This window comes from Sorex araneus, chromosome X (genome assembly GCF_027595985.1).
Source record: "Sorex araneus isolate mSorAra2 chromosome X, mSorAra2.pri, whole genome shotgun sequence".
Classification (NCBI taxonomy): domain Eukaryota; kingdom Metazoa; phylum Chordata; class Mammalia; order Eulipotyphla; family Soricidae; genus Sorex; species Sorex araneus.
In genome coordinates this window covers 166,270,189-166,296,996 of record NC_073313.1, presented here as the reverse complement: position 1 = coordinate 166,296,996, position 26,808 = coordinate 166,270,189, and the positions used below count along the sequence as shown (strand labels likewise).

General features: G+C 61.9%; 1 protein-coding gene across 1 annotated transcript in view; it reads right to left on the bottom strand.

Annotated features, from left to right (window-relative positions):
• Positions 1 to 17,768, bottom strand: part of CACNA1E (calcium voltage-gated channel subunit alpha1 E) — a 166,855-nt gene extending 149,087 nt beyond the window's left edge. Inside the window, exon 1 of the mRNA XM_055121224.1 lies at positions 17,581 to 17,768. The gene's annotated coding sequence lies outside the window, so the exon portion shown is untranslated. The remainder of the gene's footprint in view (positions 1 to 17,580) is intronic.
• Positions 17,769 to 26,808: the final 9,040 nt, after the last annotated feature.

Below are 26,808 nucleotides of genomic sequence, written 5' to 3'. Positions count from 1 at the left end.
CAGTGTGAGGGCTGGTGGCCCCCCAGGCGGGCGCAGCGGGGTCTGCCGGGAGCAGAGCCCGACCTACCGCCCCTTATAAGGCCACGGTGCTGGCCGGGGGGCCCCCGCGTGCCCCCCCGACACACACACACACACACACACACACCCCTTCTACGCATCTCAGCCCTCCCCCTCCACAGAGCTCAGAAGCGCCGACTCCTGCTTTGGGGCCCCGGTGGTACAGTGAGCCCCAATCCCTGGGGCGGTCAGGGTGGGGGGGTGCGTGGCTGAACCCCACGAGGATTTAAAGCTCGCCGGGGCTCTGCCCAGTTGAGAGCAGGGAATCAGTTCAGGGCTGAGTTCCCGCCCCCCCCCCCCCCGAATCCCGGTGGCTTCCATGAATCAGGTGGACCGGGAGATCGGGGGATGCAGACTCATAGCCCCCCCCCCCAGAGCTCCGGAGAAAGGGGCAGCTGCGGGGGCCTGGCTCGGGGGGGGGGGGGTCGCTGTCAGATTTCCGCGTCTCTGGCTGGAAGGTTGCAGCCGGGACTGCATCAACCCGGGGACCCCTCGGGCAGGACCAAGGGCCGCCCCCAGGAGGACGCATGGGGATGGCCATTGGGGTAGGCCCGAGGGCATCCCAGATCCTGCTCTGTCCCCCCCAACCCAGGAAGCAGTGCCTGCCCCCCCTCCACACACACACACACACACACACACACACACACACACACACCATCGCAAGCCAGATGATGCTCTAAGGATCGGCCCCAAGGCTGGATGGAACGAGCGGAAATTTCCAGGCTCGGCCTTCTAGAACTGCTCAGTGGGGTGTCCTCAGGGTAGGTAGAAAGAAGACAGATTCCGGGCCGGAGCGATAACAAGGAAGGGAGGGGCGTGGGCCTGGCACGCAGCCGACCCAGGTTCGATCCCCGGCATCCCCTAGGGTCCCCCGAGCACCACCAGGAGTGATTCCTGAGCGCAGAGCCGGGAGTCAGCCCTGAACATCGCCGGGTGGGACCCTCCAAAAGGAAAAAGAAGATGGGCTCTTGGGGGGTCCCCACCCCCCCATCCTGCCTTATCTGACCCACCCCAGGCAGCACCATATCCTGGTGGGCCTTTGAAAAGACCCCAGAGGGGCTGGAGCGATAGCACAGCGGGGAGGGCATTTGCCTTGCACACAGCCAACCCAGGTTCTAATCCCAGCATCCCATATGGTCCCCTGAGCACCGCCAGGGGTGATTCCTGAAAGCAGAACCAGGAGTAACCCCTGTGCATCGCCGGGTGTGACCCAAAAACAAACAAAAAAAGGCCCCAGAGTCCTTGCCTAGAGGGCTCCACCCCCCTCCCTGGACCCCTGCGTGTGGGGGAGGAAGTCACAAGGGAAGGTTCTAGAAGCCCAGCACGGGTGCCTGGGCCCCTCCCAGCCACCAGCTGCCTCCAGCATCTTTCCTTTCTCTCCCCCTTGGAAAGTCAAGAAACACAGGGTGACGGAGAGGGGGGAGCAAAAGGCTGCCCCCCCGTCTGTCCTGGGCTGTGTGGGAGGGGCGGGGGGCTGGGAGCCGGGGTCCCCTGGGGAAGGGGGGCTCCTTCCGGGGCTCGTTCTAAAAGCAGATGGATATCAAGTCATTCCCTGGGGCGCTGAGTACCCCTCCCCCTCCCCCTCCTCCAGTTTCCCCATTAAAGACCCTTCAGTGGGGTAGGGGTGGGGAGGGCAGAGCCATAGCACAATCCCCGGCATCCCATAGGGTCCCCCAGGCCCCTCCGGGAGTGATGCCTGAGTGCAGAGCCAGGAGTCAGCCCCGAGTTCCACAAGATGTGGCCCCAACCCCCCTCCCAAATAAAAAGACTCTTCAGGGCTGGAGCCATAGCACAGCGGGGAGGGCATTTGCCTGGCATGTGGCCAACCCGGGTTCGATTCCCAGCATCCCATAGGGTCGCCCGAGCACTGCCAGGAGTGATTCCTGAGTGCAGAGCCAGGAGTCAGCCCTGAGCATCGCCGGGTGGGACTCAAAAGACCAAAGTAATAATGATAATGATGATGATGATGATGATGATGATGATAATAATAATAATGGAACTGGATAATAATAATAATAATAACGGAACTGGACAGATAGTCCAGCAGGGAGGGCGTTTGCCTTGCACGTGGCTGACCCAGGTTCGATCCCCAGCATCCCATAGGGTCGCCTGGAGCACCGCCAGGAGTGATTCCTGAGTGCAGAGCCAGGAGTCAGCCCTGAGCATCGCCGGGTGGGACCCAAAAAGCCACAACAAGAACAACAACAAAAAAAGACTCTTCAAGGACCTCACAGACATCGACCATATCTGAGGGGCTCTGGGCTCCGTGATCAGGGTGCGACCATTCTCCACCCCCATCTGTGGGTTTGGTTTTTTTTTTCTCCCATCCTCCCCAGAAGGAAGACGGGAAATGTCAGGAGTGAATGCTGAAGAGCAGCTTTCACAGAGGCTGCAGAAGGCCGTCTGCGCAAACGTTACACAACGGCCGGCCGAGGCCCCAAGTCTTCTCGCTTCCGGAGCCAGAACCCTGGTCCTTGCAGGCGCCTCCTGGTTCCCGGCCGCTCCTATCATTTCGAATGCCCACGTCTTAATAACGCAGGGAAGCGCCTCCAACGTAAACCTGGGTGCCCCTGGTTCTTGGTGGAAACAGTTCTCACTTGTCACCTCGTTATAAATATCCTCCTTTCCGGTTATTCTGGTAGATCGCAGATACATTTTTCCCTCTGCCAAGCACCCGGCACGGTTGGTTATCCATCAGAAGCGCTGGCAAGGTTACTCGGGAAGCAAGGCTCTGAGGGAGAGGTATTAGTCTCCAGGGAGGCGGGGTGGGGGGCGGGGCGGGGGCATGACAGGGAGCCACACACTTCTCCTGGGTCTGGGACAGAAGGACGTGTACCGCGCTGGGCAATCATTAAGACGTGAAAACAAACGGGACCTGTCTCACCCGGCCCTCTGCAAATCATCTCCGAAGTCATTCCCAAGCCTTCCTGAACGATAAACACAATCACTCCTTCCCCGCTGCATAATGATTGGCCTGAACCAAGGGGCACAGGAGGCTCTGAGCGCTCAGTTACTTCCCACACTCCCGGGCCTTCGGCAGGAGCGAGGGGAGGTCCCTGCCCCAGACCGGCCCGGGGTCAGCTCCACGGCGTCCAGCCAGGGGGTCACACCGGGAAAAGAATTCCGGATGCCCGAGATGGGAGGAAGGAGAGGAGAGACCCTGATGTAGCGTGGTGTCGCTGAACCGTCCCGGGCTGGGACTCTGGGCCCTTCTGGGGATGGGTGTGTGTGTGTGTGTGTGTGTGTGTGTGTGTGCACGCCTGTATGTGTGCACTGAGCTGCATCTCTGTGCACGTGGTACCACGATGCCTGTGCGCAGAGGCACACGTGTGTGTCCACGCACGTGCACTGCAGATGTGTGGGCACGGGAACGTGTGTGTGTGTGTGTGTATGCATGTATCTGCACGCGTACGAACGGGTCCCAGAGGGGTCCCTGAGAGGTGACACCAAGGCAAGCCCAGGGGCCTCGGCTCTTCTGCAGCTCAGAGCAACCAGCGGCCAGTTAAGATCTCCAGGAGCAGAGTATGGTGGTCAGACCCAGGGCTGCAATGCTGAAGCCCCCGGAAGCACCCCCGAAACCCACCAGGGTCTGGGGCTGTGCTTCTGGTCCTGCTGGGACAGCCCCGCCCCTCAGCATAGCCCCGCCCTTCAACCTCAGCCCCGCCCCTCAACCCTGCCCCTTCAGTCCCAGCCCCGCCTCTAACTCTACAGGCTCCGCCCCTCAGCCCTAGCCCCGCCTCAAACTCTACAGGCTCTGCCCCTCAGCCCCTCCCATCAGCCCCAGCCCCGCCCCTCAGCCCTAGCCCCGCCTCTCATCAAGCAGGCTCCGCCCCTCAGCCCCAGTCCAGCTCTGCCCCCCCAGTCACCCCCAGCCCCTTATCCCCCGCCCCTCAAGAAGGTCTGATCTCAGAGGCTCATGAGAGCACTGCACTGTGAGGATCCGAGCAGGAGGCACTACACCAGCCCCCCTCCCCCAGCCAATGACCCTGTCACGAGTACTGACCACCGACCCCAGCCAAGAACACCATACACCCCCAGCCAAGGACCCCGCCACGGGCACCATACACCCCAAGGCCGGGGCTGGAGCGATAGCACAGCGGGGAGGGCGTTTGCCTTGCATGCAACTGACCCGGGTTCGATTCCCAGCATCCCATTGGATCCCCCAAGCACCGCCAGGGGTAACTCCTGAGTGCAGAGCCAGGAGGAACCCCTGAGCATCGCCGGGTTTGGGTGGGACCCAAAAAGCAAAAAACACACCAAAAAAAATCATACACCCCCAGCCAAGGACCCCGCACAGGCACCCAGCCCCCGCACCCACACAGCCGCCGCTGTCACCTGTAACCCCCGCTGAGGCCCCTGGGGGGCGCCCGCCCCGCAGCCCCCAGAGACGGCACCGGCGCTAACAAGTGGCAGAGGAGGCGGGCAGGGAGACCAACGTGCTAATTATTCTAATTTATTCCTGTTGAACTTCAGAACTAATTGAACGGAAATTCAATATTTCTGAGAAGGCAGCACCCTAGCGCTGCCGCTGACAGAAATGGGCGACGCCCTTCCTTCCTCCGCTGACATCAGCCTGGCCCGGGGACTCTCGGACCCAGAGCAGCCGGGGGCCCGGGAACGCCTGCCCAGTGGCACCAGTCCCTTGGGAGATCAGCCTGGGAAGGCCGGGGACGCCCCCTCCTCCCTGCCAGCCGGACACCCCCCGGGAACGCAGGATGGAGAGGGGATGAAAAATTAGCACCTTGGGGGGCCAGAGCCATAGTACAATGGGGAGGGCGTTGGCCTGGCACGAGGCCGACCCGGGTTCGATCCCTGGCATCCCCTAGGGTCCCCCGAGCACCGCCAGGAGTGATTCCTGAGTGCAGAGCCGGGAGGAACCGCTGAGCATCGCCGGGTGGGACCCAAAAAGAAAAAAAATTAAATAAGTAAAAGGAAACTGGGGGCCGCAGTGATAGTACAATGGTTAGAGCATTTGCCTTGCATGCGGCTGACTCGGGTTCGATCCCCGGCATTCCCTAGGGTCCCCCGAGCACCGCCAGGAGTGATTCCTGAGTGCAGAGCCGGGAGTCAGCCCTGAGCATCGCCGGGTGGGACCCAAAAAGCAAAAAAGAACACAAACTTATCCCGACAAGCTGGCCCCACCCCGACGGAACCCCAGGGCCCCCCATGGGGGCTAACCCCAAGCCGGCTGCTCTTCTCGGCCGCCCGCCGCGTGGCCAGCTGGCACTGCCCACCCGTGTGACGCCCCTTCACGGACCACAGTCGCTGGCCTGGCTGGGGGTGGGCGTGGGGTCCCCACCCCTCCGGGGGCGCCAAGATGCTTCTTGTTCCATTTGCCCTGGGACCCCGCCCCTGGCCCCAGCGCCCTGACCGAGGCCCCCCACGAACTCTGTTCTGAGTTAAAGGAGCAGGGGGAGATCCCTGAGGCTCGGACCCTGGGCCTGGTGCTGGGGGGGGCAGCGGGGGGCAGAGGATGGGGAGACGCGAGGTGAGAGGGCGGACGCCCAAGCCGGGAGGTCAGAGGGTGACAGCGGCCCCCCTCACCCCACACCCTGCGGGCGGCCCTTCCCGGGAGGCTGTTCCGGGACATGGACACTCAGGGCCGTGGGGGCCACTGCCCCGGACCCCCGTCCCACGCCTCGATCTCAGCACATCCGGGACCCGGGGCCTGAGCGGGGAGAAGAGTGCAGTGACCGGAAGAGGCGGGCGCACTGCCCAGAGGGACGGAGCAGGGGACCCTCGGGGCCAGAGCCGCGCACTGGGGCCCCAGGGTGACGGACAGTGCGACTCTCTCTGGGACTCAGACTCACACACACACACACACACACAGACACACACAGATACACACACACACATAGACAAACACAGAGACACATACAAATACACACAAACACAGACACACACACACACAAACACAGACACACACAAACACAGACACACACAGATACAGACACACACAGAGACACATAGACACACAGAGACATACAGAGACACACAGACACAGAGACACACACATAGACAAACACACAGAGACACATACAAATACACAGACACGCACATACACAGACACACACACAGAGACACAGACACACACACACAAACACAGACACACACAGATACAGACACACACAGAGACACACAGACACACAGAGACACACAGAGACACACACAGACACAGAGACACACACATAGACAAACACACAGAGACACATACAAATACACAGACACATACATAGACACACACAAACACAGACACACAAAGAGACACAGACACACACACACAAAAACACAGACACACAGATACAGACACACACAGAGACACACAGACACACAGAGACATACAGAGACACACACAGACACAGAGACACTCACAGACACACACATACACACACAGATAGACACACACAGAGACATACACATAGACACACACAAACACACACATAGACACACACAGACACACACACACACACGCTGGCTCACACCCATCCATCACCGTCTCAGCAAGTCTGACCCAAAAGGCCAAAATAATAGTAATAATAATAGTAGTAGAAGTAGTAGCAGTCACGGGACTAGACAGTCGAGCACGGGGGGCGTTTGCCTTGCACCCAGCTGACCGGGATTCCATCCCACAGGGTCCCCCGAGCACCCAGGAGTGATTCCTGAGTGCAGAGCCAGGAGCCGGCCCTGAGCACCGCCTAATGGACACAAACCAACAAAGCCCCTCGATCACACACACAAAGAGCGGATCAGACAGACACAAAATGGCAGGAGGCCTGGGCCTCAAGTCGCCGGCCAGGCCTACAGCAGGTGACAGTCTGGGAGGGCTTTTTCCCTCCATGACACCAGACCCGGGCCCAGGGACACACAGCAGGCAGGGACCAAGTTCCCAGGAGCATAACGAGAATTAGCCGTTACAGGTGCGGACCCTGTAATCACAAATGTGGGGTCTCGTCACGGGGGGTGATAGGTAAACCCCAGTGCTATATTTAGTAAGAAATAAGGCGTTCGGGGCTGGAGCGATAGCACAGCGGGGAGGGCGTTTGCCTTGCACGGGCTGACCTGGGTTCGATCCCCGGCATCCCATAGGGTCCCCTGAGCACCGCCAGGAGTGATTCCTGAGTGCAGAGCCAGGAGTCAGCCCTGAGCATCGCCGGGTGGGACCCAAAAAAACAAAATAAAGAAAAAAAGAAAGAAGGTGTTCGAGGAAAGGTTTCATTTACAACAGTACTTAGGGACTCAAGAATCTGAACATGGGGCTGGAGTGATAGCACAGCGGGAAGGGCGTTTGCCTTGCATGCGGCCGACCCGGGTTTGATTCCCAGCATCCCATAGGGTCCCCTGAGCACCGCCAGGGGTGATTCCTGAGTGCAGAGCCAGGAGTGACCCCTGAGCATCGCCAGATGTGACCCAAAAAGGGAAAAAAAAAGAATCTGAACAGAGAGAAGGCCATACTGTGTTCACACATAAGGAAATTGAACATTACTTAGACGCAAAATCTCCCTAAAGCAGGTGAATAAACTGAACGCACCACAGTAAAACTACCCATGGACTCTCTGGGGGGTTAAAGAAAACCGATGGAAAACTGATATGGGCAATATATCAGCAATAATATCCAGGAAATGAAGGGATGGGTGTTTGAGCATTGTATAACTGAGACTTAAACCTGAAAGCTTTGTAACTTTCCACATGGTGATTCAATAAAAGAATTTAAAAAATAATAATATCCAGGAAAATTATGAGAAAGAAAGGCAGAGGATGACCAACCCATTTTCATGTTAATTAATACACGCATGTGACGTGTCAATGGAAAAATATCTGTAAGAGAAAAACACAGAAACAGAAGCGGATACCTATGAGAAATAATTATCTCTCAGAATATTGAGGGAAAGTTGAATGTTAATTACCGGTGCTATGGAAACAGTAGACATGAGAAATATTAAGCAGGGGCCCTTTCTCAAGCCCTCTGCCAAAATAAAATAGCAGGGAATCCAAGATCTGTACACAATAAAATGACATGATCCGGGCTGCCAGAAGCGAAACCCAATGTGGAGTTTTCATGATGATTATAAAAGCTTTTGTCAGCACAATAGAAAACCAAAACACTAACAAAAAGGCGAACTCGTCTCGGTACACAAAACTGTCATCCACAACAGAAGCAAGCAACTTCCAAAGGCACGCGACAAGTGAGGTGAACAGAGCAATTTCAGTACCCTTCCATCTAAAGGCTCATCTTCTTTATAAGAACTCAACAAAGGGGGCTGGAGTGATAGCCCAGCGGGGAGAGTGCATGCCTTGCACACGCCGACCCGGGTTCGACCCCCAGCATCCCATAGGGTCCCCCGAGCACCGCCAGGAGTGATTCCTGAGTGCAGAGCCAGGAGTCAGCCCTGAGCATCGCCGGGTGGGACCTAAAAAGCAAAATAAAAAAGGAAGAAAGGAAGAAAGAAAGAAAGAAAGAAAGAAAGAAAGAAAGAAAGAAAGAAAGAAAGAAAGAAAGAAAGAAAGAAAGAAAGAAAAAGAAAGAAAGAAAGAAAGAAAGAAAGAAAGAAAGAAAGAAAGAAAGAAAGAAAGAAAGAAAGAAAGAAAGAAAGAAAGAAAGAAAGAAAGAAGGAAAGAAAGAAGAAGGAGGGGGCCGGAGCGATAGCACAGCGGGTAGGGCGTTTGCCTTGCACGCGGCCGATCCGGGTTCGATCCCCGGCATCCCATATGGTCCCCTGAGCACCACCAGGGGTGGTTCCTGAGTGCAGAGCCAGGAGTAAACCCTGAGCATCGCTGGGTGTGACCCAAAAAAAAAAAAAAGAAAGAAGAAGGAAAGAAAGAAAGAAAGAGAGGGAGGGAGGGAGGGAGGAAGAAAGAAAGAAAGAAAACAGGCCAGGAAACAACCTTTAATCTTGGAGTTGAAGGCCTAAAAGAATAAATAAATAAGCCACCTTGATATCTTAATAACTAGCCCTGCTGACAGGCCACGGGGAAACAGGAGCTGGGTGGAGCGTCACAGCTTCCAAGGAGCTAAGCGGAGCCACGGGGAGGGTCAGATGGATCTGGACCCTCGATTATAGAAATCAAAAAGCCAGGAAGGAAGAGGAAGCGGCTGAAAGGTACCAGAGGGACCCTGAGCACGTGGGGGTGTCGGTGTGAGATAGAAGGAAATATCTAGGGACTGGAGCCATAGCACAGCGGGGAGGGCGTTGGCCTTGCACGCGGCCGACCCGGGTTCGATCCCCGGCATCCCCTAGGGTCCCCCGAGCACCAACAGGAGTGAGTCCTGAGTGCAGAGCCAGGAGTCAGCCCTGAGCATCGCCGGGTGGGACCCAAAAAGCAAAAAACAAAATTAAAGAGGAAATATCTAAAGTCTGGGGTGACCTGGGGGGGGACGGGCCACGCTCCCACAACGCCAAACCCCCCAATGTCCGTATTCGCACCCCAACAGCCGCCACCATGCCCACGGCCGGACCCACAACCTCATCACTGAGCGTCTGCGGAGATGCCAAACTGCCGAAACCCTCAGGTACACGGGCGTCTTTTTGGCCGAGGACCCCCCCGGGCCTGCCCCCAACTCCCCGCCTCCCCGTACTCCCGGAAGCCCGGGTCAATATTCTAGAGCTTCCCGGGGCACGAGGCGGCTCCGGGTGGCACCTCCAGATGCCCCTAAATCACACCCCAGCAGGAGCGTGCCAGATGGAGGGGAACAGGGGAACGCACCGTAGGAGCCAACTCGGCACCACGGAACGACGTTCCCGCAGCAGCGGCGGCGAGTGAACCCCCACACGAGGACTGAATATCCCCGAGGTGCTGCGAAACAACGATTTTCACAGGCTTTTCTTCTACTGGGGCACTTCTCGATCATTCCATCAGCCGTCTCGGGGGAACGCGCAATGTAAAATAACTGAGCCCGGGCCTGCTGAGCGGGCGGGCTGGAGGGACGGTCGGGGAAACCGAGGAACAGCGGTGGAGAGAGAGTCACACTGGCAGTGGGAGTTGGGCGGGACTACTGAGTGCTCGGAACAGATTCGTCATGAATAACTCCGAGAAGTGGAGGAGTTTTTTTAAAAGCAGGAGTCAGGGGCTGGAGCGAGAGCACAGCGGGGAGGGCAGCCGACCCGGGTTCGATTCCCGGCATCCCATAGGGTCCCCCAAGCACCACCAGGAGTGATTCCTGAGTGCAGAGCCGGGAGTCAGCCCTGAGCACCGCCGGGTGGGACCCCCCCCCCCCAAGAGCCTGGCCTCTGAGAGGAACGGGGGCCGGGGGTGTGCGGGTCAGCCCTGCAGACTGCAGATTCGGGGGTGCTGGGTGGGGTTCTCGGGAAGCAGGGCCCTGCGTGACCCTGTGAGCCCCCCCCCCGGGCCTGGGCCTCGGGCACTGGCTGACTCTCCTGCCTGCACCTTTGCCTGGTGTCAGCTGGGTCACTGGGGTCACCCCGTTAAGGGTCCCGGCAGGAGGGTCCTTCCCAGCGTGTTAGGGGACCACCAGGGTGGTCATGCATTGCCCGGATTGAAGCCAGGCGTGCCCCCCCACCCCCGTGCGTGGAACCCGGCCCCCAGCCCCCCTGCATCTAAGGGATGGGGAACTCAGGAGGGTTCCAAGCAGGCGTGGTGAGGAGGGATGGGAGGGAATTTGTGGGCAGGGGCGTGGTGAGGGGGGCCAGAGGGCTTCATAGGCATGGATGCGATGAGGGAGTTCAAACAGGATTCGAGGGCAGGGGCGCAGTGAGGGGGTTCAGAGGGGATTCGAGGGCAGGGGTGCAGTGAGGGGGGTTCAGAGGGGACTCAAGGGCAGGGGTGTGGTGAGTGGGTTCAAAAGGGATTCAAGGGCAGGGTCACGGGGTGAGGGGGGTTCAGAGGGGATTACTTGTTAGGGGTGCAGTGAGGGGGGTTTCAAAGGAGATAGGAGGGCAGGAGTTCGGTGAGGGGTGTTCAAAGGGGATTTGAGGGCAGGGGCGTGGTGAGGGGTGGTTCAGAGGAGATTACTCAGCAGAGGTGCAGTGAGGGGGTTCAGAGAGGATTCGAGGGCAGGGGTGCAGTGACGGGGTTCAGAGGGGATTCAAGGACAGGAGTGCGGTGAGGAGGGTTCAGAGGGGATTCGAGGGCAGGGATGCGGTGAGGGGGGTTCAGAGGGGATTCAAAGGCAGGGGTGTGGTGAATGGGATTCAAAGGGGATTTGAGGGCAGGGGCGTGGTGAGGGGGTTCAAAAGGGATTCAAGGGCAGGGTCACGGTGAGGGGTGGTTCAGAGGAGATTACTCAGCAGAGGTGCAGTGAGGGGGGTTCAAAGGAGATTCGAGGGCAGGGGTACAGTAAGGGGGGTTCAAAGGAGATTCGAGGGCAGGGGCGCGGTGAGGGGGGTTCAGAGGGGATTCGAGGCTGCAGAGGGTCCCCTGGGTGGTGGCGGGCAGTCACTGCCATCTGGGGGGAAGCAAGGAGCCCCCCTGGGCCCCCGGACAAGGCTGCCCAGTCTGGGTGAGGCTGGCACGGCAGCCGTGGGGGCGGGGCTCTGTGACAGCTGGGGTGGGGGGCGGGGAGGAAAGGGGCAGTTCCTTGAGAAGAGGCTGTTCCGGAGCCCCCGGAGAGAAATGGAGAGAAATGCGTCATTGCGGGAGGGGTGCGGGCGGAAGGGGCCGGCGGGTATTTGGGGTGGGGGGGCGGCAGGCAGGGCTGCCTCAGGGGGCGGCTGAGAAAGCGCCTTGGGAAAGACCAGGAGGGTCACCGAGACCACCCGGAGGGCCCAGGCTCTGGATTCGATTCAAGGCCCGGTTTCGGGGGCTGGAGCGACAGCACAGTGGGGAGGGCGTTGGCCTGGCACGCAGCCGACCCGGGTTCGATTCCCAGCATCCCATAGGGTCCCCCGAGCACCGCCAGGAGTAATTCCTGAGTGCAGAGCCAGGAGTGAGCCCTGAGCATCGCCGGGTGGGACCCAAAAAGAAAAAAAAAAGTCCCGGGTTCGATGCCCCACGCCACCAAGGGTCGCCAGAGTGGCCCCGGCACCCCCGCCCTGGCTCTATCCGCAAAGCCCCCAGACAGCCCCACGTTCCCCGGACACACTCGCGTACTCAGTCGCACACACAGGCCCCGGGAGGGGGCCGCAGCCCCTCTGTGTGGGGCCAATGCTCCAGGGCGGGGAATAGAGAAACGGGAGCTGCCTGCGGGCGGAGGAGGGATGGGGTGCTGGGGGGGTGGGCTGCATCGCAGGGCCCCAAAGCCACATGGGAATGAGGGAAGGTCAGAGGGGATTCGCGGGCAGGGGCGCAGTGAGGAGGGATGGGAGGGAATTTGTGGGCAGGGGGGCGGTGAGGGGGGTTCAGAGGGTTTCACAGATGGGAGTGTGGTGAGGGAGGTTCAGAGGGGGCTCGAGGGCAGGGGCACGGTGAGGGGGATTCAGAGGGGATTTGGGGGCAGGGGCATGGTGAGGGGCTTCAGAGAGTTTCACAGGCAAGGGTGCAGTGAGGGGGGGTTCACAGGGGATTTGAGGGCAGGGATGTGGTGAGGGGGGTTCATAAGGGATTTGAGTGCAGGGGTGCGGTGAGGAGGGTTCAGAGGGGGTTCAAGGGCAGGGGTGCGGTGAGGGGTCTTCAGAGGGAATTCAAGGGCAGGGGCGTGGTGATAGAGGTTCACAGGGGGTTCAAGGGCAGGGGTGCGGTGAGGGGGGTTCACAGGGGATTCAAGGGCAGGGGTGCATTGAGGAGGGTTCACAGGGGGTTCAAGGGCAGAGGTGCGGTGAGGGGGCTTCAGAGGAAATTCTAGGGCAGGGGTGCAGTTAGCAGGGTTCAGAGTGGGTTCAAGGGCAGGGGTGCGGTGAGGGGGCTCACAGGGGATTCGAGGGCAGGGGCACAGTGAGGGGAGTCGAGGGACTCGCAGGCAGGAGTGTGGCAATGCCACTCTGGTCCAGCCTTTCTGTGGGGGCGGGGGGAAACCCCCGAGGCTCCGTGGCGAAGGCTGTGGGCACGGGGCCGCCTGGGCCCCCGCAGTGAAGCAGCCCCCAGTGTCCACAGGGGCGGGACCCCTCCCGTCCCTAACTCAGCTGGGCTGCCCCTAGGCCCGCCCCCCCCCGGACAGGAAGTCCGGGAGCCAGGCTTGGGGTCACGACGTCCCCACAGCGGGGGGGGGGCCCCCCCAGCCCCGGGGCAGCTGCCACTCGGGGGGGCCCAGACGGGAAGCCGGGGGACAGGGCCGCCACTTCTCCGGCTGCCACTGGGGAAGGCGCCATGGGGTGACTCACACCTGCGGGGCTGACTCAGCGGGTGCGGGAGGGGCACGTGACTCAGTCTCCCTCGGGGGCAGAGCTGCACCTCGGCCAAGATGCGGGGCCTCCCTCCTCCAGGACCCCCTGGGGGCGTCCCCGGGCCTCGCCCCCAGCCGGGACCCGGGTCCCCCCCCCATCTCCCCAGTCCGGGCAGAACCTGGCGGGCAGCTCAGAGGGGCAGGAGCGGGCGGGGCGTTCGTACTGTCATCTTGGCTCTCGAACCCGGGTCGGAGCAGACACCCCCCCCCCCCGCCCAGGGCCCAGGGAGGAGGGGGGAGGCCCCGGGGGGTGCTAGAAGCTTCCACCAGGCCACCTGACGGAGCAGAGGCGTGAGCTGGGATGGCCGGCTGCTGGCCCCAGCCTCTCAGCTCTCCCCTGGCCGCGGGTGCGAGCAGACAGAAGCGGGGCAGGGGTGGATAGGGAGGGGCAGGCGGAGAGATTCCCGGGAAGCAGGTGCTGTGTTCTGCTTCTTGCTCTGTGTTTCATGGAATCGCCGTGAGATACAGTTACAAGCTCTCCCGGGGCCCGAGCGAGAGCACAGCGGGGAGGGCGTTGGCCAGGCACGCGGCAGACCCGGGTTCGATCCCCGGCATCCCATAGGGTCCCCCGAGCACCGCCAGGAGTGAGTCCTGAGTGCAGAGCCAGGAGTCAGCCCTGAGCATCGCCGGGTAGGACCCAAAAAGCAAAAAATAAATAAATAAATAACAGTTACAAACTTTCCTGTTTGAGTGTCAGTCATACAGTGATGGAACCCCCATCCGCCCACCAGGGCACATTCCCCACCACCTCTGTCCCCAGTGTCCCCCCATCCCGCCCTCCCCCTGCCTCCATGGCAGACAATCTCCCCCACACTCTCTCTCCCTTTGGGGCATCATGGTTTGCAATACAGACACCGAGAGGCCGTCACGTTGGGTCCTTTGTCTACTCTCAGCACACATCTCCCGTCCCGAGCATCCCTCCAACCATCCCTGACTCAGTGACCCCTTCTCCATCCCAGACGCTTTCTCCCCCAGCTAACGAGGCAGGCTGCCAGCCATGGGGCAACATTCCTGGCCCTTGTGTCTACTGTCCTTGGGTGTCCGTCTCATGTGATATTATTTTACATCCCACAAGTGAGTGCCGTCCTTCTGTGTCCATTCCTCTCTCTCTCTCTCTTCCTCTCTCTCTCCCTCTCTCCCTCCCTCTCTCTCTCCTCTCTCTCCCTCTCTCCCTCCTCTCTCTCTCTCTCCCTCTCCCTCCCTCTCTCTCTTCTCTCTCTCCCTCTCCCTCCCTCTCTCCCTCCCTCTCTCCTCTCTCTCTCCCTCCCTCTCTCCTCTCTCTCTCTCCCTCCCTCTCTCCTCTCTCTCTCCCTCCCTCTCTTCTCTCTCTCCCTCTCTCCTCTCTCTCTCCCTCCCTCTCTTCTCTCTCTCCCTCTCTCTCTCTCTCTCTGACTCATTTCTCTTAGCTCTGCCGCTTCCCAAGTGAACAGAGAGAAATTCCCCTTCCCCCATCCCATCTCCGAGCCCCCTTCTGGGAGCCCCCTTCTTCCTACCCCTGAGGGGGCAGGAATGGGGTGGGGCCAGCGGGTGGGCGGGGTGGAAGGGAGGCAGGGGGAGGGGGAGGGGCAGAAGCGCTGTCCAGGAAAAGCTGCCCCAGGCGCTGCTCTCAGCCACGGACACGAGGGGGAGAGGGTCCCAGGAAGCCCACAGGGTCCAGGCCACGGGTCCCGCCTTGCCCCAAATACCAAGTGCCCCCACCCCCGTCAGCACCAGCCCTCCGAGCCAGCCGGGAAGGGGAGACTCTGCCCCACAGGTGCTCAGCTGTCTGGCAGCCCCCCAGCTTCCCAGGAGGGTGGGGGAGGGGCTGGCACACGCCCAAAGAAATCTCACCTCCCCTCCACACCAGGCCTGCAGGAGGCTTCCAGGGGGGCGCTGGGCATGAGACCCCCAACACACACACACACACTCCTGGTCACACACGGCCCCACACACACACACACACGCATGCTCACATGCTCACACACATTCACACATGCACACAACACACACACACACTTCTGGTCTCACACAGCCACACACACACAGACACACGCTCACATGCTCACACACATTCACACATGCACACAACACACACACACACTCCTGGTCACACACGGCCACACACACACACACACACACAGACACACGCTCACATGCTCACACATTCACACATGCACACAATACACACACACACTCCTGGTCTCACACAGCCACACACACGCGCGCACATACACACACACTCACACACATTCATACACAACACACACACACACACTCCTGGTCTCACACGGCCACACACACACACACACACTCACATGCTCACACACATTCACACATGCACACAACACACTCCTGGTCTTACACAGCCACACACACACGCTCACATGCTCACACACATTCACACATGCACACTCTCGCGACCCCCACACGCTCATTCTCACACACACAGACACACTCGCACACACAGATTCTCAGATGACGCATTCACACACACTCTCACACTTACACATTCGCCCACGCGCCCACATTCTCACGAACGCATGCTCTGACACACACACACACACACACACACGCTCGGTCGCATTCACCTTCTCACACACACGCCTTCTCCCACACATACATACATTCTCACACAGACAGTCTCACCTCCTCACGTGTTCTCACACCCCTCCACGTGTGCGCACGCCGTCTCCCGCGCGCTCACACCCGCACACACAGCCTCACGTATTCACTCACTCACAGCCTCTTCACAGCTTCAGACCTTCTCCCGGCCCTATTCTCACACACACATCCGCGTTCTCATACGTTCTCACACGTGCACTCGTACCGTCTCATACGTGTCCTCCCAATTCTCACGCAGGCACTCACACACACACTCTCATACACTCACACGCAGAGACCTCACCTGTGTTCTCACACTCACACGTACACTCGCGCACATTCTGTCTCTCTCTTTCTCTGTCTCTCTGTCTCTCTCTGTCTCTGTCTCTGTCTCTGTTTCTGTCTCTCTGCCTCTCTGTCTCTGCCTCTCTGTCTCTGTCTCTCTCTGTCTCTGTCTCTGTTCCTGTCTCTGTCTCTCTGTCTCTGTCTCTCTCTGTCTCTGTCTCTCTATCTCTCTGTCTCTCTCTGTCTCTGTCTCTCTCTCTGTCTCTGTCTCTCTCTCTCTCTCTCACACACACCCCAGCATCGGAGACCTCAGCCTTGCCACCGGGCGCGCAGTGGTCCCTGCCATTCCCTCGCTGCCGCTGTTCCCAGCTCCCTCTGGGCGCTGCCAACCGCCCGGGGCTCCAGCCGCGAGGGGACTGAGAGGGGGGAGAGAGGAAGGAGCCTCCCCAGCGGGAACAGAGCGACCAGCCCCGCGTGGGCCCTGGCCGCGGTCGCACCAGCCACCTGCCCCATGTCCCCCGGGTGTCGCTGAGGGCGCCCGAGTCCCCCATGGGGCGGAGGCTGATGCCAGCCTGCGAGCCCAGGAGCAGCCCCCCCCCCCCGCGCCCTGGGCACCCACACCCTGTCCGCGGCCAGCGGGAGCCCTGCACCCCCCCAGCAGGGCCAGGAGCTGGAACCTTCCGGAAGGCCCCGGCTTCTCCCAAGCCCCCCAACAAAGCCGCTCGAGCTCCCCCCAGCCTTCCCCGTCTTTCGGGGACCCCAGCCCGGGCAGGGCAGGTGCTGGCCCCCGGCCCGGCCCCCGGAGGGGCCCCCAGGGCACTCACTCGCCCACCACCTGCTCTGAGCGGCCACCGTGATGGGGTCCCCCACCCCCTCCCCGGACGGGCTCCCTGAGGGCACTGTGGCCTCGGGAACAGCCCTGATGGGGGAGCCCGGGGTGGGGGCTGTGCCCCATCCCCTGTCCTCAGACCCCAGGCTCACTCTTCAGCCCCAGAACGTCCCACTGGAAGCCCCCACCCTGTGGAGAGGGAGCCGTTCTAGGGCGCCAGGCTGCCCCCTCTCCCCTCTCCGGGGTGCCTGGAGGCTCCCAGGACCCCGAGAGCCCACCCACCACCCATCAGCACCCACCACTAGGGGCTTGCGGGCCCGGGGAAGGGTTTTCTGGGCAGAAACTTCGCTGGGAGTCCAAAGCCGGCCCCGGGGTCCTCCTGACCCCCCCCCCCCCGCGTCCCAGGCTTGGCCAGACCCGCAGAGCAGAGGGGATCCCTGGGAAGGGAGCCCGCGCCATCCCCGGGAAAGTTGCAGGGGGGGGTAAGCCTTCCAGAAGGATCTGGGAGGGCTGGAGCACCCCCAAGGGTCCTCCGCCGGGGCGCACGCGGGCTTACCTGGGACCGGGTGGATCCCGCGCTGGCGAGAGCGGGGCGCGGGCTAGAGTCCCCGGGACATCCCCACGCCGCGCTGGGGGGCGAGGGGAGGCGAGCAGGGGCGCGGGAGGCGGCGGGGAGGTGGACAGGGGCGCAGGGGGAGGCGAGCAGGGGCGCAGGGGCGCGGGGGGCGAGCAGGGGCGAAGGGGGCAGCGGGAAAACAGGCAGGAGCGCAGGGCGAGGCGGGCAGGGGTGCACGGGGAAGTGGACAGGGGCGCAGGGGGTCGGCGGGGAGGTGGACAGGGGCGCAGGGGGTCGGCGGGGAGGTGGACAGGGGCGCAGGGGGAGGCGGTCAGGGGGGCAGGGGCGCGCGGGGCGATCAGGGGCGCAGGGGACAGCGGGGAGACACGCAGGAACGCAGGGCGAGGCGGGCAGGGGCGCAGGGGGAAGTGAACAGGGGCGCAGGGGAGCGCGCGGGGAGGACCCAAGGCAAGAAGACGCGGGGCCAGAGCGCAGGCGGGGAAATCGCAGGGGCGCGGGGGAAGCCGACGGCTCGGGGGGCGACCCCCGCGGGTGTGGAAGGACAATCCCCCACCCCACCCCCGGGACCCCCGAGGAAAGAAGTCGCGGGGCCGCGGTCCGGTCCGGCGCGGTGGACGGGAGGGCGCAGGAGGAGCCGTCGCGGGAGCGCGCCGGGTGCGGGGGCGCGCGGGCCGGGCTGGGTGGGGGGGCGGGGAGCTGGAGTAAAGCAGGGGCGGGCGAGCAATTCGGGGGGGCCCGGCTTTCCCGGAAAGTTTCCCGGCCGCAGCTCTGAGCCCCGGGATCCCGCGGGCGGGTACCCCCCGCCCCGCCCGCCCCGCGCCCCCCACCCCGCGCGTGGGCGGGGCGACGCCGCCGCGGGTCCCAGGTGCGTCTCGCTGCCCAAAATGGGGGACCTGGGGGGTGAGTGGGGGGGTGCAGCCCCCAGGCTCTGGGCATGGGTCAGTGTCCCGGTCAGCGGGGGGTAGTGAGGGGACAGAATAAGCAGCCCCCCACCTCCGGAAAGAAAAAAAGACCCAGGCCAACTGGGCAGGGCAGGGCTCCGTCCCTGGCCCCCCCGCCCCCCCCCCAGCAGCGCCCCTTGTTCCTCCGGGCTCCTGGGGTGCCCAAGAGGCAACATGAAGCTCCGCCCTCCCCCCAGCTGGTCCCCCTGCCCACCGGAGGACGCTGGGGGTCAGCGCAGAGGCAGAGGAGGGGGAAAGGGTGGAGAGGGGGCACCCAGCCCCTCAGCCTGAGCCGGGGTGGGGGTGTCTACTTGCTCCCCAAATTCCCCCTCGGCACTGGAGGGATGTGGGGGGCAGCCCCTGGAGCCTGGGCTTAGGGTGGCCAGAGCTGGGGGTGGCCAGCAGGGTGGTTCCGCCCCTCTACCATGGGGTGCCGGGGGAGAGGGGGCAGGGGGAGCACCCCCAGCCCAGAGACCCCACGCACCCCAGAAGGCCTAGCTGGGGCTCTCCTGGGGGACCCCGGAGCGTCCAGGACACCCTGGAACTGGAATCAGCCTCTGGGAAAAGCCCCACAGTAAATCAATCAATCAATCCATCAATCCATCAATCAATCAATCAATCAATTAAAAGCGGCTCAGCTGGGCACTGGGGCCCCTGGGAAGGTGGGGGGCACCGATCAGTGCTGGAAGGAGCCCCGCTGCGGACTCGCACCCGTTCTCAGTTCAAGCATCGGGATGTAGCAGCGGCGGCAGCAGCAGGGGGTGGCGGGGGGAGCCCACCCAGGCTGCCCCCACCCCAGGAGAGAAGCGGGTCCGAGTGGCAGGCAGAGGGAGCCCCTCCACCTCCCCCCACACTGGACCCCGCCCCCTCGGCCACGGCCACCCAGCCAGCACGGGCTCCAGAGCCCCCCCCCCCCCCCCCCCCCCCCCGGCAAAGTTCTGGAGCATAGTGGCCGATTCCTTCCCAGCCGGGATCCTCCAGGGTCCTCATACCCCCCTCCCCGAGTCCCGCCACCCCGGCCACGTGCTGCCCCCTCTAGTGGACAAGGCGGGGCCCGCTGGGACACACAGAAGAGCGGCCGTGGTCGGACCCTGGACGCACGCGGCTGGGCCCCCGACGGACGTGGCTCGTGGCTCTCCCTGTGGGGAGCACTGTCTCCTGGGTGCGGGGAGCACTGTTTCCTGAGTGCCAAGCTCTGCTCTTTAATGTCCAGCCTGCCCACCCCGTCCCACCCACACACGCTCCAGACGCCAGCGTGACCCCTGACCCCTGCCCCCAGCCCAGCAGGGGGGAAGCTGATGGCAGGTCCCACCAGTCCCGACCCCCGCTCCCCGCCAACCCCCTCCGGGCCTCCCCCAGGCTGGCTTCAAAGCCAAGGCCCCCGGCTGAATAATTCAGCTGCCTGAATGCCACCAGTAGCCATGGCGACGGCGGAGGGAGGAGGGAGGAGAGAGCCACCCTCACCGCCGAAAGCCAGACCCTGGGGGTCAGGAAGGGCCCCGAGCACCCCCCGAGGAGGGCCGGCCACCGACTCTGACTTCCCCAGCGGGGCTCTGTGAGGCGGCGCCCCGCGTTCCACTCCTGCTCCAGCCCCTGGAACCTGGTGCGAGCCCCTGAGGGGTGGGCGCATGGGGGGCACAGAGGGCACCCCGGCTGGCCGGCCGCGGGCAGGGAGATGACTCAACCCGCAGAGGCCCGGGTTCGAGCCCCTGGCGGCGCGGTTCTCACCAGCGCCCATTTGGAGAGACGTCAGGAGTCAGGGGCTGGCCCGGGGGGCCTCTCAGAGCAGGCCTGGGGCTCGCTCAGCTGGGGTCCACCCTGCTCCTGCCTCCTTGGTCCTCACGGAGCTGCTGCCCCCCCACCCCCCACCCCCCCACCCGCTCAAGGGCTCCCTCCGCTCCCCACTTCCCGAAAGGCCCCCGCTGCAACCCGGAGGGACCCGTGTCATCCGCTCAGGCCACAGGCAGCCCTGGAAAAGGGAAGGGGGGGGGGGAAGAGGAGGAGGAGGAGGAGGAGGAGGAGGAAGAGGAGGAGGAGGAAGAGGAGGAGGAGGAAGATGTGGAGGAGGAGGAGAAGGAGGAGGAGGAGAAGGAGGAGGAGGAGGAGAAAGAGGAGGAGGAGGAGGTGGAGAGGAGGAGGAGGAGGAGGTGGAGGAGGAAGAGGAGGAGGAGGAGGAAGAGGAGGAGGAGGAGGAAGAGGAGGAGGAAGAGCTGGAGGAAAAGGAGAAGGAGGAGGAGGAGAAAGAGGAGGAGGAGGAGAAAGAGGAGGAGGAGGAAGAGGAGGAGGAAGAGGAGGGAGAGGAGGAAGAGGAAAAGGAGGAGGAAGAGGAGGAGGAGGAGGAGGGGGAGGAGGAAGGCCAGTACACACCCCGAGAACAGCAGGCACCCCTCAGCCCTGCACACCGGAACTGGCCCGCCACAGAGATGAGAGATGAGTTTGCTGGCCTCAGTTTCCCCTCCCGGGCATCGCCCCGGATCCCCCAGCCAGTGAAAAGGGCTCCTGACGTGCCTGAAAGAGAAGCTTCTCCCCCACACCCACCGCACCGGAACGTCCCCCGCAACAGTGCTCACCATCACCCCAACGTCAGGACTCGCTCCTGCTCCTCGGCCCTCCCTGAGCTGAGCCGGGAAGCGGCTGTGGAAAGTGCCCGTGCGGCTTCCCTCCGTGTACACACACGTACACACACACACGTACACACACACATGCACACGCACACACACGTACACACGAGGGTTCCCCTCGGGGGCCCAGTGCTGCTCGGGATGATGAAGTTGCCATGGTTACCTTCCGGGGAGAGAACTGGGGTAACGGAGCCCCTGGGGTTCACCATCCAACAGATGTGCCCTGGGGCTGGTTCAGGAGCAGCGCCGGCCTGGGGGTCTGCGGACAACACAGTTTGCCCAAGGGGGAGATTCTGGGGGCTGGAGCCACAGCACAGCGGGGAGGGCGTTGGCCTTGCACGCGGCTGACCCGGGTTCGATTCCCAGCATCCCCTAGGGTCCCCCGAGCACCGCCAGGAGTGATTCCTGAGTGCAGAGCCAGGAGTCAGCCCTGAGCATCGCCAGGTGGGACCCCCAAAAAGCAAAAAAAAAACACCAAAAAACCACCAAGTGGGAGATTCTGTGCCCTGGGGCGGGGGGTGGGGGGGCTCAGGTACGAGGTGGGAAGGGGACAGGGTGTTTCCTATCCCCCAGTCAAAGATAGATTTGGGGGGGGAAGATTCACTGCGGGTTTGTTTTTTGGGGGGGTCACACCCGGCGATGCTCAGGGCTGACCCCTGGCCCTGCACTCAGGAATCACTCCTGGCAGTGCTCGGGGGACCCTATGGGATGCCGGGGATTGAATCCGGGTCAGCCACGTGCCAGGCCAACGCCCCCCCCCCCCGCTGTGATGTGGCTCCACCCCCCACTGCGGGTTTTGATCCTGGGACGGGAAGTCTGGGAGTCAGAGTGTTTCTGGATCCTTCCGGGACTCAGGCTCAGCCTCGTGGCCGGGCGGCTACGCCGAGGTGACCCAGGGAGTGTCTCCGGCCAACAGGACCCCACAGAGGCACGACAGACCCCAGGCTGAGAGGACACCACAGCCGGTGGCTAGTGGAACACCCAGGGGTGGGGCCTCAGGGAGCTGAGGCTGTGTGCAAGGTGTGCGTGTGTATGTACATGCACATGCATGTGTGCATGTGTGTATAGGCATGTGAGTGTGAGTGTCTGTGTGTGAGCATCTGTGTGCACACATGTGTATACATGTGAACGTGTGTTTGTGCGAGTTTGCATGTGTATGTGTGCATGTGTGTATATGTATATACATGTGTGCACATGTGCACGGGTGAATGTGAGTTTGCGTGTGTACACATGTGTGCTGTGTATATGTGCATATGTGCATATGCATGTGAGTGCATGACTGCCTGTGTGCACATCTGTGTGCTTATGTAAATGTGAGTTTGTGTGTTTGCATGTGTATATGTGTGCATGCGTATACATATGCACGTGAATGTATGAGTGCATGTGTGTGCATTGAGTATGCATGTGTGTGCATGTGAGTATTGTGTGTATATGTGTATACATGTGTGTGGTGTATGGGGAGGTGAGGGTGTGTGTGCGTACATGGGAGGTGAGAGTGTGTGCATGTGTGCGTATGTGCATGTATATGAGTATTGTGTGTATATGTGTGTGCATGTGTGTATATGGGAGGTGAGAGTCTGTGCGTGTGTGTGTGTGTGTACACACAAGTGCACCTGTGTGCCTGTGTGCACAGGTGTACATGTATGTGCGTGTCAAACCAAGCAGTTCTGGCTCAGGAAGCCGCCTGTCCCTTGGGGTCCACCACAAGCAACTGACCTCAGTGCGCCCTGCCTTGCTCAGGGCGAGGGCGAGGCCGAGGAAGGGACGTCCAGTCCCGTGTCCCCACCAACGTCCACACCCTGGTCTGTCCCCGGGGCCAAGCACAGAGCCAGTGCATCCCGGGACACGCTCCCCAGGGCCTGGCTGGCCGCCCAGCCCTGCCCTTCCCGGGAGACGCTCCCGAGAGGAGAGGTCGCAGCCCAGGGGAGATGCAAGGGACAGAGGCCACGGCCCCGCGCTCACGGGGGAACCAAACGTGGCTCCACGTGTGGCCCTACGGGGGGCCCCGGGCGGGGGGCACGTGTGCAGAGAGCTGGGCAGTGCCACACGCGACCCGGGAGGGGGGGGGCCGACAGGAACCAGGGGGACAGTCCTGGGACACGGACCCCCGCAGGAAACACACACACACACACACACACACACACACACACACAGGAGCACCTGGCTCAGCTGTCACCCCCCCCAAAGACCCTACCGCAGTGGGCGACAGCAGAAATTCCGTCCCGTGGGGTCCGGGGAGACGGCAGGAGACGGTCAGAGAATCAGAGCAGCCGATGTTTCCAGGGGAGGCGCCTGCAGGCCTGGCTGAGAACCAATTCCAGGGCCCAGAGCGACAGCACAGCGGGGAGGGCGTTGGCCTGGCAAGCGGCCGGCCCGGGTTCGATCCCCGCCATCCCCTAGGGTCCCCCGAGCACCGCCAGGAGTGAGTCCTGAGTGCAGAGCCGGGAGTCAGCCCTGAGCATCATCGCTGGTGGGACCCAAAACTCGAAATCAAAATAAATAAAACGAACCTGAGGGGGGAGACAGGCAGAGGAGGTGTGGACACGTCCACGGCAAAGCCAACAGCCCGCTGAGTCTCATCTCAGCACCCCGAGAAGGCCCCCGGAAGGAGGAGACGGGGTGGGGGGGTGGCCAGGGGGCCTCACGCACCTTTGCTGTAGTGCTCAGCGACTAGAAAGCAAGTCACACACACACACCCCCCCCCCCGCCTGCCGCCCCAGGGGCTCACACCCTCCTTTCTCTCTCTCTCTTTTTTTTCTTTTTGGGTCCCACCCGGCGATGCTCAGGGCTGACTCCCTGCTCTGCACTCAGGAATTACTCCTGGCGGTGCTCAGGGGACCCTATGGGATGCCGGGGATCGAACCCGGGTCTGCCGCGTGCAAGGCAGACACCCTCCCCACTGTGCTATTGCTCCAGCCCCTTTTCTTTTCTTTTTTGCTTTTTGGGTCCCACCCGGCGATGCTCAGGGCTGACTCCTGGCTCTGCACTCAGGAATCACTCCTGGCGGTTCTCGGGGGACCCTATGGGATGCTGGGGACCGAACCCGGGTCGGTGTCGGCTAGCCAAGGGGCCCCACTTCCTGAAACCCGAGGGACACGAGAGGAAACTGAGGCAGGAGTGGTCAGGGACCTGCGGGCTTTGTCGTCAAGCCGGGAACTCAGGCCAGGGCTGAGGGCGGGTGGGAGACGGGGAGGCCCCCGCCGGAGACGCTCTCTGAGGGTGGCACTCATGCCCTGCCGGGTGCCAACTGCAGGCTGAACACGGGCACAGACGCCCAACCCCAGGCCCGGGGGTGGGGGGCGGGGAGGAGAGGCATCCAAGCGAGCGGCCGGGTCTGTTGGGTCTTTTCCCCGTTTCCATGAGGATTTCAGGGCGACGTACACGTGTGCGTGTGCACACACGATGTTCGAACACTCCTACGGCCCCGGGCGCCTGCCCGCAAAACCTGTTCCCTCTCTCCCAATTAATACCCAGAGCAATTAAATCCTGGCGCGTTCCCCGCTACCTGCCAAGTCGCGTTATTTTTAAAATACAACAGCCCGGACCCGGCCTCCACTCCCTGGCACGCGACGGCAGCAAGCGCCGTTTCCGTGGCTGCCCGACACGTGACCTGCGACCCCCCCCAGCAACCCCCCCCAACTGTGCTCACTAGTGGGGTGCAGGGTGCTCTGTCCCCAGGAGGGCTGGACGCCACTGAGCCCAGGTCCAGGGGCCGCCCCAGGGGGCCCCATGCTGAGCGGGACACCGGCAGCCCACACGGGGGTCACTCCCGAGTGACCCCTGGAGGCGCAGGGGCAGTGGGGGCCCGTCCCAGGGTGTCTGCCGACCGGGGGAAGGCATGCTTGGAGGACCCCCGCCACCGGGAGCAGCAGCCCCCAAACTCAAGGCAGCAAACGGTGCCAAAGGGGCCTCAGAGACGACCCCCGAGTCACAGGGGACGCCCAGGTGCCCGGCACTGACCCCAGGAGCCAGGAAGAGTCCGCGAACATCAGCCTGTCACAGCCCCTCATGGCTCTTTATAAGAAGGAAAACAGGGGCCGGAGAGAGAGCACAGCGGGGAGAGCGTTGGCCTGGCACGCACCGCCGACCCGGATTCGATCCCCAGCATCCCATAGGGTCCCCTGAGCACCGTTTGGGTGGGCATTTACTGGGATGCGAGGGTGGGTTGACTACAACAGGCAGTTCCCTTAAAATGGGTGTGTTCCTCGCCCCATGGTTGGAAACCTGTCTCCTGAGCTGGGGGAGAAGGCGGCTGGGATGGAGAAGGGGTCACTGTGTCAGGGATGGTTGGAGGGATGCCTGGGACAGGAGGTGTGTGCTAAGAGTAGACAAAGGACCCAACGTGACGGTCTCTCGGTGTCTGTATTGCAAACCATGATGCCCCAAAGCAGAGAGAGAGTGTGGGGGAGATTGTCTGCCATGGAGGCAGGGGGAGGGCGAGATGGGGGGATACTGGGGACATGGGTGGTGGGGAATGTGCCCTGGTGGGGGGATGGGGGTTCCATCACTGTATGGCTGACACTCAAACAGGAAAGCTGGTAACTGCATATCACGGTGATTCAATAAAAAAATAAAATAGGGGCCAGAGCAATAGCACAGTGGGGAGGGTGTTGACCTTGTACACGGCCGACCCAGTTCGATTCCCAGCATCTCATAAGGTCCCCCGAGCACTGCGAGGAGTGATCCCTGAGTGCAGAGCCAGGAGGAACCCCTGAGCATCACCAGGTGGGACCCAAAAAGGCCAAAAGAAATTTTTTTAATTGAATTTAAAAAGTAGCAAGCTAATTAATTAGCCAAATAAGGATGCTGGCGTTTTCACTCCGATATTTTTCTCCCAAAACTGTCCAGACGCCCCCCGGGGGTAAAGGCAGTCCCCTCTATCATTTTCCTTAAACACGTCAGATGGATCCGCAAGACGCGGGCTGCGGAGAGAGAGGATGGATGAACAACGCGTCTCAGGAGCCGCCTTCGGGGAGGCCTCATTCCTCCAGGCCAGGCGCTGGGGCCCAGAGATAAACATGGACACGAGTGACACGACCAGCGAGAGATTCTGGGACACCCCCAACCCGACCCTGCGGCTCCCCAGAGCATCCCTGCCCCGTGGTACCCAGAGTGCCCCCAACCCGCCTGGGGGGCCCCAGGAGGAAGCTCAAGGCTGCACCCCCACACCACACGGTCCCCTGGCCCCCGGGGGCAGCCCCCAGCACCACTGCAGTGGCCCCAAAAGCGGCATTAGAGGAAGGTGAGCGAGAGACTGAACTGGGCTCCCAGGTGAATGCACCCTATTTTTTTTTAAGTAAAACATTTTATTTGGAGGGTTTTGGAAGAGGAGGAGGAAGGGGGAGAGAGAGAAAGAGAGCATAACGCACTCAAGAGAGAACGCAAATGGGGCTGGAGCGACAGCACAGCGGGGAGGGCATTTGCCTTGCACGTGGCCGACCCGGGTTTGATTCCCAGCATCCCATAGGGCCCCCTGAGCACCGCCAGGGGTGATTCCTGAGTGCAGAGCCAGGAGTGACCCCTGTGCATTGCTGGGTGTGACCCAAAAAGCAAAAAAAAAAAAAAAGAGAGAGAGAGAGAGAACACAAATGAGTTCTAATGCACATGTTAGATATGGAAGCAGAGAAGTACACAGCTCAAGAGGA